This window comes from Heptranchias perlo, chromosome 8, assembly GCF_035084215.1.
Source record: "Heptranchias perlo isolate sHepPer1 chromosome 8, sHepPer1.hap1, whole genome shotgun sequence".
Classification (NCBI taxonomy): domain Eukaryota; kingdom Metazoa; phylum Chordata; class Chondrichthyes; order Hexanchiformes; family Hexanchidae; genus Heptranchias; species Heptranchias perlo.
In genome coordinates, this window is record NC_090332.1 from 35,518,730 (window position 1) to 35,530,433 (window position 11,704).

General features: G+C 42.7%; 2 long non-coding RNA genes across 2 annotated transcripts in view; one reads left to right on the top strand and one right to left on the bottom strand.

Moving 5' to 3' along the window:
- Window positions 1-2,005, bottom strand: part of LOC137324550 (uncharacterized) — a 31,405-nt gene extending 29,400 nt beyond the window's left edge. Inside the window, exon 1 of the long non-coding RNA XR_010963661.1 lies at window positions 1,958-2,005. This is a non-coding gene — a long non-coding RNA (uncharacterized lncRNA). The remainder of the gene's footprint in view (window positions 1-1,957) is intronic.
- LOC137324549 (uncharacterized) lies at window positions 1,695-11,474 on the top strand. The gene is made up of 6 exons (XR_010963660.1): window positions 1,695-2,403; window positions 2,982-3,018; window positions 4,435-4,603; window positions 5,072-5,120; window positions 10,148-10,351; window positions 10,553-11,474. It is a non-coding gene; the product is annotated as an uncharacterized lncRNA (long non-coding RNA).
- The last annotated feature ends 230 nt before the right edge of the window (window positions 11,475-11,704 follow it).

Consider the following 11,704-nt stretch of genomic DNA (forward strand, 5'->3'; position numbering starts at 1 on the left):
CTAATCAGAAACATCACAGCTGGTGCACAAAGAGAGTAGTGATTGCCACAAACTGCAGCCTTAATGCAGCCTTAGAAAAAGTTAGTTTTAAGCTGGGAATGGTGTACTTTAACAAAACAAGTAACAACAGAGAGTACGCATGTACCATTTTATTTGGGCACATTCTTAACTAGCAAAATGAAACCATTTAAATTGTAGGTCATAGAAACATAGAAAATAGGAGTAGGCCATGCGGCCCTTCGAGCCTGCTCCGCCATTCAATATGATCATGGCTGATCCTCTATCTCAATAGCATAGAGATAGAGATACCATAGACCATGTCATTACAAATCATTTCACCTTGAAGTATTACTGCAATATTACACAGTTACCTGATAGATGGATTGAGTCTGTTTATGAGGCATTTCCTTAGTTTCCCAAGCACATTGTTTACCTTAAAATAACAGTAAGTGACAATAATTCTGAATATACAGCTAACTACAAATGTATTTGACTTAAATACAGCTATACATCGTGATAAAGAATCTGGATTGTCACGATGTGCTTATTGAGGTTTTAATACACCTGCCTATTTATGTTTCTGCCAGTGAGACTAGTACTGCTGTTGGTCCACTTATATAGTTGTTACTGATGCTACCTCAGTTGTGTGTTTATTTTTAAGGCCTCTGTTGCTACTGTGTGATTTGAAAAATTTATTAGGCAAAATCTGCCTTTCCATTTGGTTGCGGATCACTCTCTCAATATGTCACAAATATTTCTCACTCTGCCCTTCGGCCTGCACTGAACTAAAGTGGATTAGTGTCATGGCTACAATTATGACATCTCAACAGCTGCTCTTTCCATCACTACCATGCTAGATATTAAACAGTACTTTTGAGGGAGAGGGTAGGACTACAGGAAGTAGAAATCTGCCAGAATAGGATGGCATCACACATAGAAGAATCTTTCAGAAATCCCTTTACTTCAAAGCAGCAAAGAGCAGCCATAATGCTGTAATGTTCCTCCTGGTAGATAATTCCCTTCTCCCCTTTAGCCTTCGATGCCTCACTCTCTCTCTCTCTCTCTTTTTCTCTCTTGCTCTATTACTTACCAATTGATTTTTGCAAGGTCAAGTGTCAACCAATCAATGTTTGGTAAACAGGTGCTCACAGTATTTAAGTAGCTTGTTTAGCAATGAGTGGTACTGATATACGATCGTGAAGATGGAAGCAGCATGTCTTCTGAAAGCTTGATTAGTGGGCCGGAACATTGCAACGAGAGAAAACCTGCCTATATTTAAGTTACTACTGCTTTGCCAAGGATCGTTTTGTTTATATACTCTCTCCATCACAACCTTGATCAGTGCACTTCTGACCTTTCTTCTCTTGTTCCTCCTAGGCTCCAAATATGCCATCTTATATGCTCTTCCACCTCTGTACACCCCCATTAAGTTGAACTTAAGACTCTTCATGCAGTCTCCTGGTGTAACTCAGGGGGGATTTTTAAACCCCCAGGGCAGGTGGGCAGGCGGGCGGGGGGTTAAAAATAAAATAATCAGCAACACAAGCCCAACCCGCCCACTTCTGGTTTTAACAGAGGCGGGTTGGGGGAGCGGGCGACCAACACGTTCTCAGGAGGCGGATTGGTCACCAAAATATTTCAAGGAGGCTGCGTGCCTCCATTTTATGTAAAGTTTTATTTTTAACGCATGCAGATTGGGTTGCCCGGGCCTCGGGAAACCAGGCAGATGAAAGGAGGCGTGGAGGTCCGGATCCATCAGATAAGTGCCTTTACAGCACTGCTTCTTCCTGGCCCACCAAACAAACCTCTTTCCACCCCTGCAATCTGACTTCCACGATCGGCTGACACCCCCCGCCCCTCCGCGATCAGACCCCAGCGATCAGCCAATACCCCCACCCCCGCTGATGTCCGAACCCCTCCCCCCCACACTCTCTCCCCCCCGCGATGCCGGACTTACCTCTGATCTAATCCCCGGCTGCTTTCCGGCTTGACAGACAGCCAGACTGTCAATCTGGCTGGCTGTTGGGCGGGAAACCTGTTGAAAAAATTTAAAACAGATCCTGCTGTTAAATTCTGCAGGACCCACGGGAAACCCGGTTTCCCATTCGCGAATCCTCCCCCCATCCCCCGCTCTTTTCCTGCCTCGGAGTTATTATCAGAGCCTCATTCTTTTGTACAATCTCAAAACTGTGTAAATCCTTATTTTCTTTAATCGTTCCTTCATAATCCAGGGGAGGGGAGGAAAGAAAATTGGCAAGAGAAAACTTACAAGGTTGTTTTTTTTAAATCCACAGTTTTAGAGTATGCATTAATTGAAGTCTTGCCAAGGGAAATGTTTTAGTCGCCTTTTCCCTTACAAATATTGATAACAAATTGTGCATATTGAGGTACGAGACTACAGAGGTAAGTGCATGGAGACAGTTAATGTATTGCAATGACAAATTGTTCTGACTACAGAAAACGTTATACAGTTATTGCTGCATCCCTTAAAAGCCTAGGTTTTACCCAGTGTCAGTGTAGTCCAAAAATATCCCGCAGGTATGTGACCGGATAACTATCAACATATCAAAACATTTATAACTTGTGTTCTTGTTACTGAACAGCTGCCGGCCATATGATATTGGTCTAAAAGCTCTAGTTATGTATTCACAATATTTTTGTAGCTCATTTTATTCAAAAATGGAAATTAACAAGGGAAAAATAAACCAGGTTCTCTTTTGATATTGCTTTCAATTTGCTGTCTATTGCAAAGATTCACTCCAATACAAAATAATTTTTCTCACAAAAATATTGAAAACATTACTTTGCAATAAAGCCGGGGATAATTTTGGAACTCTTTGAAGTGACTGAAAAAGGCTGATTATATTTGAGTTGCAAGTTCACAGCGACTGAAAAAATCTAAATATCGCACAGCAATTTACTCCAGTCTGATTTTGATATGAAAACTCACATCTCTTCCCCTTCATGTTTGTTATTTGCAGCTTGTACATTTCAACCTTCAAAAGTCACCACCAGCAGGTAATTTATGAAAACTCGAGGTGCATACAAATGTTGAGTTAGCATTCACCAAAGCTGGTGGATTTAATTCAGCTGGGTCATCATGACATGACCTCAACTGAATGTGATCTAAAGGTATTTGGAAGTAAAAATGGACATGGGTGTGATTTTTAGGGCAAGTTGACTGATTCAGCTGCAGGAAGCTGAACAGGAACACATAAATTGTCTATGGATCAGGTTGTTCCTGTAGTTTGAAGTGAGATTTCTGCTAACAGTAAAAGTTAAGATGGCCTCCCAAGTGTGTCAGAACTATCACAAGGAGTGTGAGGATAGTGTCAACAAGCAGATCAATATGGAGCTCTATTCCTCAACAAAGTCAACAAAGAAAGACTTATTCTTAGAATATCTGTGTTGTGTTTTATAGCATTAGTGAAAAAATTGGCCCATTTCTAATTTATAAGCTTTGTTTCATCGTTAGTCCTACAGATGTCAAAACAATTAATAAAACACAAAATGATAATTAAATCGTTACCGAGATAATGAATGGCTTGAAAACCAGTTTCCATGAGGAATGGGGTGGGAAACTGAGTTACATTGCTGCCAGAACTGTCAACATTAGATATACGCTAGCTACAAGATTTTTGGTCACAAGTTGTATACCTGAGCCATTATCTAGTGCCAAAAAATATAAAGGTTTAAAAGCAGAAAACTCAGCCCTATTAAAATAGCACGGCCAAGAGCCAAACCTTTTGACAGAATTATCAACCTTATAAAACTCCTTAAGACCCTGTGCTATCATTTTCTGTTCAAAGTTTAATCCCCATTTTATTAAGTTCCTGATGTCAGGTGCATTACTGTGGGAGGGCACCAAGCTGAGACGAGACATCTCTCCATAGGGAAAGTACTTGTCGCCCAGTCATTGTTGTGCAGCTCCTAGCAGCCTGATCAAGAGTGTCATTAGTGAAAGTTGGGAGCAGGTCGGACGCCTGCCTCCAAGCTGCAGGATGATCCTGACCCATGGAGACACAGGGGAGGAAAAAGAAATAAGCACATAGTGTTTGGAATACTGAACCAAGATAGGTTTCCCCCATCATATATTATTATATAAAATATATCAATAGCGATGGATAAACTAAAGACAACTGTAAGTTAACTTACACACTTGCAGTTAATAAAATCACAGAAATTGAATCCCTGCATATCTACCTTGTAAGTGACAAATGTTCAATACATATATAGGGATTTTTTTAAAAGTCTGATTGGCTGGATGCCATTGTAAAGTCAACAATAATCATGGAGATTTACTCATGGAAAATTTCCAAAGCACCTTTTATTATTCTGTGTCAGGAGTGCAGATGACTTCATCCCTGTTTGTCTTAAGATCTTGTGGCAAACTGTCAATTCTAAACAGTGGCTAACCTCTTGCACACATTACAGATAGATGACCAATCATGCCTGCAACATCATACTCAGTGATCTGTTTAACTGAGGAGTCAATAACACAGCGAAAACTGAATACTGTGAAACATTGAACTGCAGCAGTGGTTTAAACTACACATCAATAATTAAAAAAAATAGGACAAAGAAACAGCAAATTACTGTGATGGTAAGTTTTGTAATTGTGACTGTTTTGTAAAGACCTGGGGCTTTTTGGAACAAAGACAAAAGGAAAAAACATATCCATTTGAATACAGTAAAATAGTACACAATATCTGTAAGTGTTGTAACATTGAATTTTAGTAAAAATAAAATACAGGATGATGTGCACCTTGTGTAATTGTAATGATTGCTAAATTCCATTTCTATTTGCCTGGCTAAATAATGCATTAAATATGCAATGGACAAAGTTTTCATAAAACCTATCACTGTTTTAATGACAATAAATAATAAACCTAAAAAAGTTTTACACATACTATAATTAAACTGTACAGATAAAATAAAAAACTGCAAATGTAAATCTGAAATAAAAACAAAAAATGCTGGAAATACACAGCAGATTCATCAGCATCCTCAAAAAGAAAAGACAAACAAAAGGTTTATGCCAAATATGCTACTGTGTGTTTTCTGTTTTCAGATAGTGATGGACTTGCTGTGTATTTCCAACATTTTAGTGCCGGCTCCAGGTAAGGGCAAAGATAGGCTGAAAACCTTAAAGTTTAAGGTGCTTTTATACTTTAGCACTGCCGTCCCCTGTTCATATGTTCACCCGCCACCATTCTCCATGAGGTGTCATGCAGGAATGGAGCTGGTACACCCAGCAGCAGCCAAGGAAATGGGTCTCCACTGCTGCAAGACAAAGGCAAGTCTTCAACTTGATATTACTAACTCCAGCTGGCAATGAGAAAACCACATATTTGCTATCTGCTGCAGATTTAAATTGTAAAACCACCTTTTGTCTGACATATGCATTCTTATTGATGTTCCAGCATTTGAGAGCAGGATCTTTTTAAGAGATTGCCCTAATTGCTGAGCAACTGGTCAAGTAGTCCAGTTAAGTAGGATGTATTTTTAACATGTCTTTCATTCCTTGGCAGTGTACTGAAATGATAAAGTTACTCCTCATAAACATTATTAATATAGTATATCAACAAATTGCACTTCAAACCCACACAAAAATCAAAACATTTCTGAAATGCTAATGTGCTGTTTTATGATAACAGGAAGGATGTAGGCCACTACATTCAGACTGTCAGTAATTGTTATGTTCACTTATCACCATGTAGAAAATGACAGTTCAGATGTTAAAGATACTTTGGTGGGTAGTTCACATGGTAAATCTTTTACACCAATAGACTGAAACATCAGTTGAGCCATTTATTGGGTTGGGGGAGAAAAGTTAATTAACGTATTTTTGCGTGGCAGGAGGGAGCACAGGTACCAAAGCAGAACAACTTTCAGTACATGTGTTCTAGTTTAGAAACAATGGTATGGGAAGCTGCAGCTGGTTATGTTCAGAAGTGAGAGATCATGCATGTATATACAGGAACATAGGTACAGGAGTAGGCCATTTAGCCCCTCGAGCTTGTTCTGCCATTCAGTGAGATCATGGCTGATCTGTGACCTAACTCCATATCCCTTAATACCTTTGGCTAACAAAAATCTATCAATCTCAGATTTAAAATTAACAATTGAGCTAGCATCAACTGCCATTTGCGCAAGAGAGTTCCAAACTTCTACCATCCTTTGCGTGTAGAGGTGTTTCCTAACGTCACTTCTGAAAGCCCTGGCTCTAATTTTTAGGATATGTCCCCTAGTCCTAGACTCCCCAACCAGCGGAAATAGTCTCTCTCTATCTACCCTTAATATCTTGAAAACTTCGATCAAATCACCTCTTAATCGTCTAAATTTCAAGGAATACAACCCTAGTTGTGTAATATCGCCTCGTAATTTAACCCTTGGAATCCAGGTATCATTCTAGTAAATCTATGCTGTACTCCCTCCAAGACCAGTATATCCTTCCTGAGATGCAGTGCCCAGAACTGAACACAGTACTCCAGGTGTAGTGTGACCAGGGCTTTGTATAGCTGTAGCATAACTTCTACCCCCTTGTATTCTAGTCCTCTAGATGTAAAGGCCAGCATTCCATTAGCCTTTTTGATTATTTTCTGTACCTGTCCACGACATTATAACAATCTATGTACATGGACCCCTAAGACTCTTTGGATCTCCACTGTTTCGAGCTTTTCACCATTTACAAAGTACTCTGATCTATCCTTTTTAGCTCCAAAGTGGATGACCTCACACTTGCCTACATTGAAATCCATTTGCCACAGCTTTGTCCATTCACTTAATCTATTATATAAACTTCTTTTCTATATTGTATATTTAAACAATAGGATAAATTCATAAGTTCTGAGCTCCCAGCAGGGAGCTACACTCAAAGAGAGCACAGGGAGGAGACAGGGTTGTAACACCGATTCTCCAATCTGCTCTCCCCTCAAACACAGCTCTCTGAATTTACTCTAATAAATAATCGCTGCAGGAGATTTATTAAATAACAATGTTGCTCAGTGAAGCTTAACGATTACCCTGCACGATTTTAACCATATAACCAAATTATAGAATCACACAAATAGGTTAAAGTAGAGCTAGAGATAGCTGCCATAGTACTGGTATCAATCTATATAGTACTGGTATCAATCTATATAGTACTGTGCAGCCAAATAATTATCTAGGACATATCGTAACTGTACCAGGTGGTCATGACATGTTGGCTAGCAGATAAGATACTTCAGATATGGTACAAGGTCACCACCTACTCTTTGAAGCGGTAAAGATAAACCTAGATAACTACTATACTACTGCAATTTGTAATGCATGCTCCTCACTGACACTAGTCTTACAATGATGAACAAGACTTAATGTGAGACAGGGTATATGTCAGTGCAGTTTTGGACAAGTTAGAATATATGGACAGCGAAGGATGGGAGGCCAGAAAAGAGAGCATTAGAATAGTTGAGTCTGGATGTGACAAAGGCATATATAAGGGCGTTAGCAGAGGAGGGGCTGAGGTAGGGGTGAAGGAGGGCAATGTTGTGAAGGTGGAAGAAAGCAATCCTGGTAATAGGTAGGATGTGCAGTTTAAATTTCAGCTCAGGGTTCAACAGGATGACGAGATTGCAAACGCTCTTGGTTAGCCTGAGAGAGTGGCTGGGTCGGGGGATAAAACCAGTGACAAGGAAGCAGAGTTTGTGTTGGAGGCTGAAGACAATGGTTTTGCTTCGTAACATTGAGTTGGAGGAAGTTGTGACTCATCCAGGACTTGATGTTGGACAAGCAGTCTGACAGCACAAAGGCAGCGGGGAGGGGGGTGGGGGGTGTGGTCAGGAAAAGTGGTGGAGGGGGAAAACTGTGTATCTTCAGTGTATATATGAAGGCTGACCCTACTCCTGTGGATGATGTCACTAAGGATACGTCCTTGGGGAACTCCAGAGGTGAATGTGCTGGGGAGGGAAGAGAATTAATTGCTGTAGATAAGCTAGCTGTGTTCAGATAGGTAGAAATGGAACAATGGAAAGACAGTCCCGTGGAGCTGGGGAATGGAGGAGAGGCATTGGAGGAGAGTTTACCCAATGATCAGAGTTACCGTGTTCAATAGTAGGCGGGGGTGGCGGGGGGGGAGGGGAAATCATTCTCTTCAGGGCAGAGTTCTGATGGAGCGGAATTTCTGCCCACCCCTCCACATCTGCCCCACCTTGACCCATTTTCCTGGTCGGGGCTCATTCTATATATATATTGTCAAGAGGGAGCCCGCTAATGAAACTGAGGAAACTCCAGTGGTGCTGCGGTGAGGTTGTGCTGCAACATCCAAAAAAGCAGCAAGGCGCCTTAAAGGGGTAGAAGGACCCTGAGGTTCGGAATAAAGGCTCCCACTGAAGACCTGAGTCGAGGCCAAGGTCTTCAGCAGGTAAGTGCTTGGGGCCAACTGGAGGGAGAGGAGGCTACTGCAAGACCCTCTCCCTCCATTGGTGAAACTCGGGGCCACTTCCTGAGTTCTACCACCATCTTCCAGGAATCAGTGGTAAGTGAGACGGACAGGAAGGAAATCAGCTGGGGACCTAGGTCCAATCCCTGTCACCATTTGCAAGCAACAGGTAGAAATGGAGCGGCCAGCAGTAATGGAGCGGCCAGCAGTGATCCTGGCGGGGGCGGGGGATAGAAATCCCAGTTGGGCTGGTAAGGTGGCGATAGGCCTCCGAGCCTGAATTTTTGGACATTCTCCATCGTGATATGGGCGGGATTGTGGAGGAGAACAGAGTGCAGAACATATAGAGCTAATTACAGATAGGTTTTTATTTAATACCTCTTGCATGCAAACCAATGTTCTTTTCTACCTAAAGAGAAATGGACTGTCCCATTGTACATTATATTTTGGTCCACTCTCTTTGTTAAACAAATCAGACCTGTACACTTAGTGTAACTGAACTCTACTTAACTTTGGTCAAGATTGCTTGAGATTTACTTCTGTGCTATCTCCGTTTATCATTGTTTAGAGGAAAATAAATGTCAGTTTGTTCCTCACAAGTTGACAGCTTCTGATAACATTCATGACCTATTATGCCTTTCAATCTATCGTCTAAAAGAACTTGTTACTTGCACAACTGCAGCCGTCGCAAGGCTAAGGAACCTTATGACCCTTTTGTACTGTCATTTGGAAATAGGAATGTTTCCCATCTCCAGCACAACCCATTTCCAAATGGCAATGTAAATGTCCTGGGCACTGTGAAAGGGAATATAGCAGACCTATAATCGTTAGCTGCTTTTATGTTTCATGAGACTTGTGCATTGGGAGCCAGTGAGCACGTCTACCAGATTGAGTCGGGAACTTTAGATATAAATAGCAGCCCTTCCCTATTCTGTAATGAGTGCAAGTGGCATTGTTGGCTACAATCAAAAACTGAATATCTTAGATTCACTGCTCGGGTGAAATCCTGAGTGGAGGTAAGGCAGAGTGTGAATTCCACCTGCCCAATGTCCAATCCACTGACCCCAATGCAGTTTCCAGGGTCAGCCTAATTTTAATAATTTGGGCAGGCTCTCGGCATCGAGAAAGCCACCCATTGGGGCAGAGGGGGGTGGAACTCCTGGACTGTTCCAAGGCCAGCATAGGAGGTATACAAGAAATCAGTTTGTGGCAGATCTCAACCTTTTATTCTGAGGTCTCGTACGAGGTCTGAGAGCCCCACGATTCACTGATGGAGCAATGGAAGTGTTGCTGGAAGTTATCAGGCAGGGGAGTGTAGTCGTCCCCAAGGGGTGCTGTTCAGGGGTAGTGGAAGGAAATCTCCTGAGCAGTCAGCACCAGCAAGAAGAAAGCTTAATGGCCTTACCAGGTCAGGCAAAGGAGCCAGTCACACCTTCCAGTATTAAGCATGTCTGCCACTTACAGTGGTTTCCCTTCATACTGTGTTAAAGTGCTTGAGTTGCTTATCATTAATGCCAAGAAGGCAGCATGGTATCCTTTGAACCCACAGCCTTCATCTTGAAAATGTTCCTTCTTACATGCAATCATCTTATTAAAAGCATCACATTGAATCCAATTGCTTGGTGCATATCATCCCACACGTTATAGGCTGAATGTTGGCAGCTGGATTTTACTGCATGCCATGGTAACCGAAAGTAATTCTCGCTTTTTGCATTCTTTTTCAAGGAGAAGACAGCTCACGACAGCAGTGAAAGAACCCTGACAGATGGTGGACCACTGAAACCCCAACAAGAAGAAGCTCACTAAATTTTGAGGAGAGAGGCCATAGTGGATATCAGAGATTGGGAAGTAGGAGGGCAGGTGTCAATTACAGGTTCATCATGACATTCAGCATTTCTTCCTTCTCATCATACTCTACCTGCATTACAGGTTAGCAAACTATATCACGGAATCCTCATACCCGTCTTTCCATTCTAATTGATATGTGAACTCTACTTCCCAGTGACCTACACGAACAACTTACATTTATATTGCGCCTTCAAGGTAGAAAAATGTCCCAAAGTGCTTCACAGAAGCGTAATCTGCCTAAAATGGATTATTCTAACCTCGTTTCCTCTTTTCCTCCTTTAGGGAAGTGAGGATTAAGATGCATGACAATGTACTGTTGGTTGCAAGGAGCTGCACACTGACAGAGTGGTATCCTTTCCTGTTGATATGTGCATTGAATGTTGATCAAGAGAGTCTGTATGGCCATGTAGTGCAATCTATGACTCTTTGGGCTTTGGGGAATGCCACTACTCAGTAAAATGTCAGTACCTGGTCATGTTGCTGCTGGTTGTTCATGGGGAGGTTAGTGAAATTGTTAGCTTCAATCTATCCACGATTACTTAATGCAGCTATTCACCGCTGTTTGGTTTGTGTTAAAAATCTCCCCAGTGGCAGCCTGGAATGACCCCATCGCATAAGATGTAGTTGTGACTGTAACAGTTACTTACAGACTGGCTTATATGGTAGAGGCAGCCTGCAGTTCTGCTTGCAGAATGTAACATAACTTTCTGACAGCTGCATTTGGAAAGCAAAGCTTCCATTGAGGCAGGTAGGATCGCGTCTGTCTATCTATATACTCTGGTGTGGGATACCAGTGGGTGGTGACATGCACCTCTGGGGCAGGGTCACTACTCTGGCCTCCCTCCATTGCTCTTTCTCTTCTCCTGAAACAAGAAAGCTAGAGGGAAATTCCCAATGGGAAACTCATTGGCCCCGATATTTTCGGGGAGGCGGGGAGGGAGTGGGAGCGTGTCTTTGAGGCCTGGAAATGCCGGGAGGGTGGTGGTCCTGTCAAATTTAACGACGGGACCTCATTAATACTTTTTACTTATTTTCCTGCTTGGCATCCGGACAGATTGAAGGCTAGTCGGCTGCCAGGCGGGAAGGCCTGCGTTAGAAGGCCGCAGTCACAGAACGCTGGTGATGGTCCCTGGCAATCGGAAAAGATTGGGGCATGGTGGAGGAGGGCTCGGAGAACGGCAGCAAGGATGGAGGGAGGGAGAGAATGATCGGGGCATAGTGGGGGGGTGGGGGTTGGCAGATCACGGTAGGGGGGGGGGGTCAGCCGATCATGGGGGCATCAGCCGATCATGGGGGGTTGACAAATCGTAGAGGGGTCGTCAGATCGCCGGGGTGGGGGGTGGTGGTTGGCTGATCATGGGGTGGGAGGGGGGGATCAACCAATTGCGGCGGGTCGGCAGATCGGGGGGTGTTGGCAGATCGCGGGGGTGCGGG